The sequence below is a fragment of the Triticum urartu genome, chromosome 4 (genome assembly GCF_003073215.2).
Source record: "Triticum urartu cultivar G1812 chromosome 4, Tu2.1, whole genome shotgun sequence".
NCBI lineage: Eukaryota > Viridiplantae > Streptophyta > Magnoliopsida > Poales > Poaceae > Triticum > Triticum urartu.
The window spans coordinates 572,145,480-572,152,596 of record NC_053025.1 but is presented as its reverse complement, the minus strand read 5'-3'; positions in this window follow the sequence as shown (position 1 = coordinate 572,152,596).

Here is a 7,117-nt window from a genome sequence, read left to right as displayed (position 1 = left end):
CCTTTGGCTAATAGCACATTATTGTGCAGTTGCAAGAATCATTCTAATATTTTGGTTTCTTACAATTTGGTCTTGCACATGTAGGTCCTACTGTCAGAGGCTTAGACCCACTATTCGACCCATTTTGCATATGGGGAAATGAGATGTCCATGAATATCAATCAAGTCAAGAAACTCAGAAAGATTGTTAGGATGAAGAAACCTGCGACGAATAATAGCAAGATCTTTGTTTGCACAATGAATAAGACATCAGTCAACTATAGGATGGTACCAACTCTTTTACCTTGTTTTTACCCCTTGCGCCATTTCAAAATTTACAACGGCGATTTATGCATAGCTTTGTTTTTAGTACTTTTCAAAGCAGTTCACTGACGATTACCTCTCAAACCACCTGCATGGTCAAGAGGCGAGGAAGGTATTCATTCAACACCCACGGTACAATATTGAAGTCTTGCTAAAGAGGACGAACGTTGGGCGGGCAATTATCCATAGCCACTGGCCTAAAGTTGCAAGGACATTCAACATCACTGAAGGCTCAATATTTGCCTTCCGCTTCTGCAGTTTCCCAGATGAGATTCATCTGTCTATTTACCGTGTATGATGCTACTTTCCAAAGGTTTTTGATGCTGCATGTGAAACTTGGTGCTGTTGTGTAATGGCGTAACTGAGTGCCGAAGCTATCTGATGTAATTCGATTATGAAATCTTGGTTGCTTTTATACGGATATGAAATATCTAGCATGTTTTATAAGAAATATCAGTTTGATTAGTACATGGATTATCAATAATAGGCTAATTACCCTGCTTATTGGGGTTTTCTATTGCAAACGGTTACTCACACAACACCATGGGCGATGAACTCAAACAACCCGCACGGTTTCTAGAAAGTAGGCGTGCTGGATCAACTAACAATCACACACGGCTTCCGGCAGCGAACTATTTGCGTTAGGCCACCTTGCGCACATGTTTCCACACAAAGAACAGTGTGGGATGTACTTACCTACGGAAATGATTTTCTGGGATTCACCGTGTGGGATGTACATATCTACGGAAATGATTTCTGGGATTCACCGTGTGGGATGTACATACCTACGGAAATGATTTCTGGGGTTCACCGTGTGGGATGTACATACCTACGGAAATGATTTTTGGGATTCACCGTGTGGGATGCACATACCTACGAAAATGATTGGGTTTCCATGCCTTGCCCGATCGCACACGGCCCTAGCCTGGGTCCCGCGAGGGCCTATCCCCGACGATTTCTGGGTCATGTGGGAAGGACCCCCCTATCGCCCACACTCACTTGGCGACGGTTCCAAATGTCGTCGTGGAAAGGGGTTTTAAACCATTTGTTTAGGACGTCGCTGTACCAGTGTAGGTTTAGCACCAAGTAGGTTGTCTAGATGTGCAACTAGGTGAGCAAACTATATGATGCTAACAATAACAACAACAGCAGCAAGAAATATATACAACACAAGTAAAGCTTGCACAAAGTAAAGGTAAGAAATAACCACAAGTGGAGCCGGTGGAGACGAGGATGTGTTACCGCAGTTCCTTCCCTTTGAGTGGAAGTACATCTCCGATGGAGCGGTGTGGAGGCACAATGTTCCCCAAGGAGCCACTAGGGCCACCGTATTCTCCTCACGCCATCACACAATGCGAGATGCCATGATTCCACTAGTGGTGCCCTTGAAGGCGGCGACCGAACCTTTACAAACAAGGTTGGGGCAATCTCCACAACTAGATTGGAGGCTCCCAACACCACCACAAAGCTTCACCACAATGGAATGTGGCTCCGAGGTGACATCAACTGTCTAGGGTGCTCAAACACTCAAGAGTAACAATATCCTCAAGGGATTAGTGGGGGGAATCAAATTTATCTTGGTGGAAGTGTAGATCGGGGCCTTCTCAACCAATCCCTAGAAAATAAACAAGTTTGATTGGCTAGGGAGAGAGATCGAGCGAAAATGAGTTTTGAAGCAACAATGGAGTTTGGGGGAGGAAGATGTAGGTCTTCTTGGAGAAGAAGACCCCATTATATAGTGGGGGACAAGATCCAACCGGTATTCCCGTGCTTAGCCCGCAACGCGCGGTACTACCGCTCAAGGTAGCGGTACTACTGCTTGCTGCAGCGGCACTGCCGCTTGCCTCAGCGGTACTACCGCTGGGATAGCGCTCAGCAACTTACGAGAGCACAGGGGAGGGACAGAGGGACAAAAACCACGAGCGGTACAAGCAGAGGTGGTAGGTGTGGTACTACCGCTCCTACTACCGTTGCTACTACTGCTGCTCGAATGGGTCTAGTTGGGGTCAGCTGTAGTATGCCAGTGGGACCACCACTGGACTACTGCTAAACCCGGCACGAGAAACTCGAGTCCTGAATTGAGGCGATAGTACAAGCGGTACTAGAGTGGTACTACCGCCTGCCGTTATCGTCGGTACTACCACTTGCTCTCCGCGGTACTACTGCTGGCTCCATCCCGAGCCACTTCCAACACAACGGAGAATACTCGAGAGAAGCGGGAAAGAACTAGGGGGTGCAAACAAGATGTGTACTGTTGATTACACCCAAACCTTTCCGATAAGGACCCCCTCTTGATAGTACGGTATATCCTACGGCTCAAGTCCACCGAAAATGAAACAAAGGAAAAAAAACACCGTCTTCTCTTTTAAACACCGAGGGGAAGAAATCATCTCGTGCCATATGAAGGAATATCTGAAATGCTCAATGTGCACGATTAGTCCGCAAAAGCATTGTCATCAATCACGAAAACCATTGAGAGAGAAATATGCCCTAAGAACCTTCTTCTTTGGATCACCGATTGTATCATCCAGATCATCATCCTCGCTATCCTCATCCTCCCCTCCCCATATGGCTGCTGCTCTTCGGTGGCCCAATGTTGTTGTTGTTGTGTGCCATCGCCGGTCTGGTGTAGGACTGTTGTGTGGCCTCTCACTACTAGGGAAAACCTTATACACAGAGGTATAGTAGTAGCGCCGGTTAGAACAGGGCGATACTGCTACTTACCCATAGCGCATGTCAACAAAGTGCGCTACAACTATGGTCGTAGCAGTAGCGCGTCTGCAGGTAAAAGTGCTACTACTATAATTCCCACGCTGTTGTCGGTAGGCTAGGAATAGTAGTAGCGATCCTGCGAAAAGCACGCTACCGCTAAGTGACATGTAGTAGCGCATTTTTTGTATAGAGCGCTACTGCTAAAAAAATAAAAAGAAATGAAAAAGAAATAGAAAAGTAAATGAAAATGATAGAATTAGAAAAAGGAGAAATGAAAAAAAGAAAATGTAAAGAAAAACAAAAGAAAAAGAAAAATAAAGGAGAAAGGCATAGCAGTAGCGCTTCTTCTCACAAAGCGCTATAGTTACTCTAGCAGTAGCATGTTTTATATGCACGCGCTATAGCTACGTTCCTTAGATAAAAGCAAAAGCAAAAGGAAAATAAATAACTATTTCCTATAGCAGTAAAACGTTTTGGTAGAAAGCGCTATAGCCTATGACGACGGAGGATTGATGGCTCAACAGTATGAGTACTCAGGGTTTGAGCATGATGAGTTTGTGCCTGAATTGCCGGAGGATGAACGTATTATAGGCTCACTTCCAGTAGCAAAGAAGCATAGGAAGAGACCGAGGAAAGGTGAAGGAAATATGCCCTAGAGGCAATAATAAAATTATTATTTATTTCCTTATATCATGATAAATGTTTATTATTCATGCTAGAATTGTATTAACTGGAAACATGGTACATGTGTGAATACATAGACAAATAGAGTGTCACTAGTATGCCTCTACTTGACTAGCTCGTTGATCAAAGATGGTTATGTTTCCTAACCATAGACACAGAGTTGTCATTTGATTAACGGGATCACATCATTAGGAGAATGATGTGATTGACTTGACCCATTCCGTTAGCTTAGCACTTGATCAATTAGTTTGTTGCTATTGCTTTCTTCATGACTTATACATGTTCCTATGACTATGAGATTATGCAACTCCCGTTTACCGGAGGAACACTTTGTGTGCTACCAAACGTCACAACGTAACTGGGTGATTATAAAGGTGCTCTACAGGTGCCTCCGAAGGTACTTGTTGGGTTGGCGTATATCGAGATTAGGACTTGTCACTCCGATTGTCAGAGAGGTATCTCTGGGCCCACTCGGTAATACACATCACTTAAGCCTTGCAAGCATTGCAATTAATGAGTTAGTTGCGAGATGATGTATTACGGAATGAGTAAAGAGACTTGCCGGTAACGAGATTGAACTAGGTATTGAGATACCGACGATCGAATCTCGGGCAAGTAACATACCGATGACAAAGGGAACAAACATATGTTGTTATGCGGTTTGACCGATAAAGATCTTCGTAGAATATGTAGGAGCCAATATGAGCATCCAGGTTCCTCTATTGGTTATTGACCGGAGACGTGTCTCGGTCATGTCTACATAGTTCTCAAAACCGTAGGGTCCGCATGCTTAAAGTTCGATGACAGTTATATTATGGGTTTATAGTTTTTGGTGTACCGAAGGTAGTTCGGAGTCCCGGATGTGATCATGGACATGACGAGGAGTCTTGAAATGTTTGAGATGTAAAGATCGATATATTGGACGACTATAGTTGGATACCGGAATGGTTCTGGGTGAGATCGGAATAATACCGGAGCACCGGGAGGTTATCGGAACCCCCCGGGAGGTATATGGGCCCTAATGGGCTTTAGTGGAAAGGAGGGGAAAGGAGCAAGGGAGGGGGCACCCCCCTGACGGTGTCAAAACCGGCGGATCTCGGGTAGGGGGTCCCGAACTGTGCGTCTAGGCGGATGGTAACAGGAGACAAGGGACACAATGTTTTACCCAGGTTCGGGCCCTCTTGATGGAGGTAAAACCCTACGTCCTGCTCGATTAATATTGATGATATGGGTAGTACAAGAGTAGATCTACCACGAGATCAAGGAGGCTAAACCCTAGAAGCTAGCCTATGGTATGATTGTTATATATATTGTATCTCTATCGACTAGCCTGGCCTCGGTTTATATAATGCACCGGAGGCCTAGGATAATAAGAGTCCTAGCCGAATACACCGGTGGGGAGAAGTCCTTGTCTTGATCGCCAAGTCTTGTGGAATCTTCCTTGTATGCGGTAGCCGTCCGAACTGGCCCATGAGTATACGGCCACGGGGGTCCTCGGCCCAATCTAATAGATCGGGAGACGACGTGGTGAGTACCCCCTAGTCCAGGACACCGTCAGTAGCCCCCTGAACCGGTCTTCAAGTTAGGGACGCTCCTCGATTCTTCCGAACTGTTCTTCATCTTCGGTTGCCGGTCTTGAAAACTGGTTCAACAAATCTTCTTTATCTTCGATCTTGAGGATCGCCGAAATGTATTCGACGAGTTTACACGTCGGGTATCCAAGGAGCCCCTTTAAGTTTCCGGCCTTTATCAATGCCTTGTTTATTTTTATGCCACACCTCGGGTTTGAAGTTGTTCCTGGGAGGCAGGGTCCTCTTGCGTCCGAGCTCCAACGCCGGACTGCATTCGAGGTATCTTTTGCAGCCGAGCACCAACGCCGGACCGCTTCCCAGCTCTAGCGCCGGAATGTATCCGAGCTCCAACGCCGGACTATGTATCCGAGCTCCAACGCCGGACTGTATATCCGAGCTCCAACGCCGAAATATATCCAAGCTCCAACGCCGGACTGTATATCCGAGCTCCAACGCCGAAATATATCCAAGCTCCAATGCCGGACTGTGTCCAGGCTCCAATGCCGGACTATATCCGAGGTGTCATATCACCTTGGTTCAAAAAAGTTGAAGGAGTTTAGCCGAGCTTAATGCTGGAAATGCCCTCTATGGAGCCAGCCACTAGCGCCCGAGCTTTATGCCGGACTGCTTCCGAGGTGGTGCACCACCCCGACTATGGGCCGATTTTTTGTCAATATTTTTTATTGGTGCAATTTATTCTCTGCCGAGATATATAGCCAGTAGCCCTCAAGGTGTGTATCGGTCTAAAACCCGAGATGCACATGAAGGATGACATAAGACCGCTGATCCCAGTAGCCGCTGAGACTCAGGTTGATTTGCAAAATCGGCCTGAGGATCAAGTCCTAGCTCGGCAGAATACTTCGGGACACAAAAGCGGCGTGCTCAGTCCTCAAGACTCAGGTTGGGTGCGGCCGACCAACCTGAGGATCAAAATCTCCTCGGAAACTATATTGCACATAAAATTTTCTGCATTGGACAAGCAATGCAGTAGCCCCCGAGACACTGGTCGGGTGGCAACACCAGATCAGGGGATCGATGTGCCCCTTTAATATTTGTAAATAATAAGCCCAAAGCCCAGTAGCCCCCGAGCCTTAATGCGGGCACGGGTGGCCGAATTAAGGATCAATATCCATAGTAAAATCACAAATTATGTGTAATGACTCTATGTATCCAAGTACTTTACATCATTAATGCTCGGATCCGCATTGTACAAAACTTTGTTGACCGACCATCGGCTTCCACATCCTTGGCCAGTAGCCGAGGAGTGTTTGTCCTACTTTATAAAGCCTTTATGAGGGCAAAGATTTACGACAAACAAGGCAATCTGGCCACACGGTTTTATAAACAAAGGTACGCAGAGAGATATGTTATATTACTGTTTAACAGAAGAAATGTATTCCAAAGAAAATAGTCCCGCTATCGGTTCCTTTCTTTGGGTTGTCATGCTAAGCATGATCATGAAACCTCAGCTCGAATGTAAGAGCAAAATATCGAGGATTTAGTTTGGGAGGCCAGTTAATAGCCCCCGGTAGTGTTCGGCGACAGTCGAGGTCAAGCCGTAAACACTTTGGCCAATGTTATGAATGGCCTGTCATAGTCATAGGATCGCTGACCAGTTTACGCTTATTGTGACAGTCAGTTTTCGGCTTTCTCCACTAAGGTGCTTAACCATGTGAGCTGGAAGCACAATCGCAGTGGTTCTCCCTTTGCACGCCTAGCCGAACAAAACGGAACATAGGAAGCAAGTGCAGGAGCCGGGCAACCCAACTATTGACCGAAGACACAATTCGAAACCGAAGCATATATCCTATCTCAAGACTTCGAGCGGGTCAGCCTACGGCTTCAACC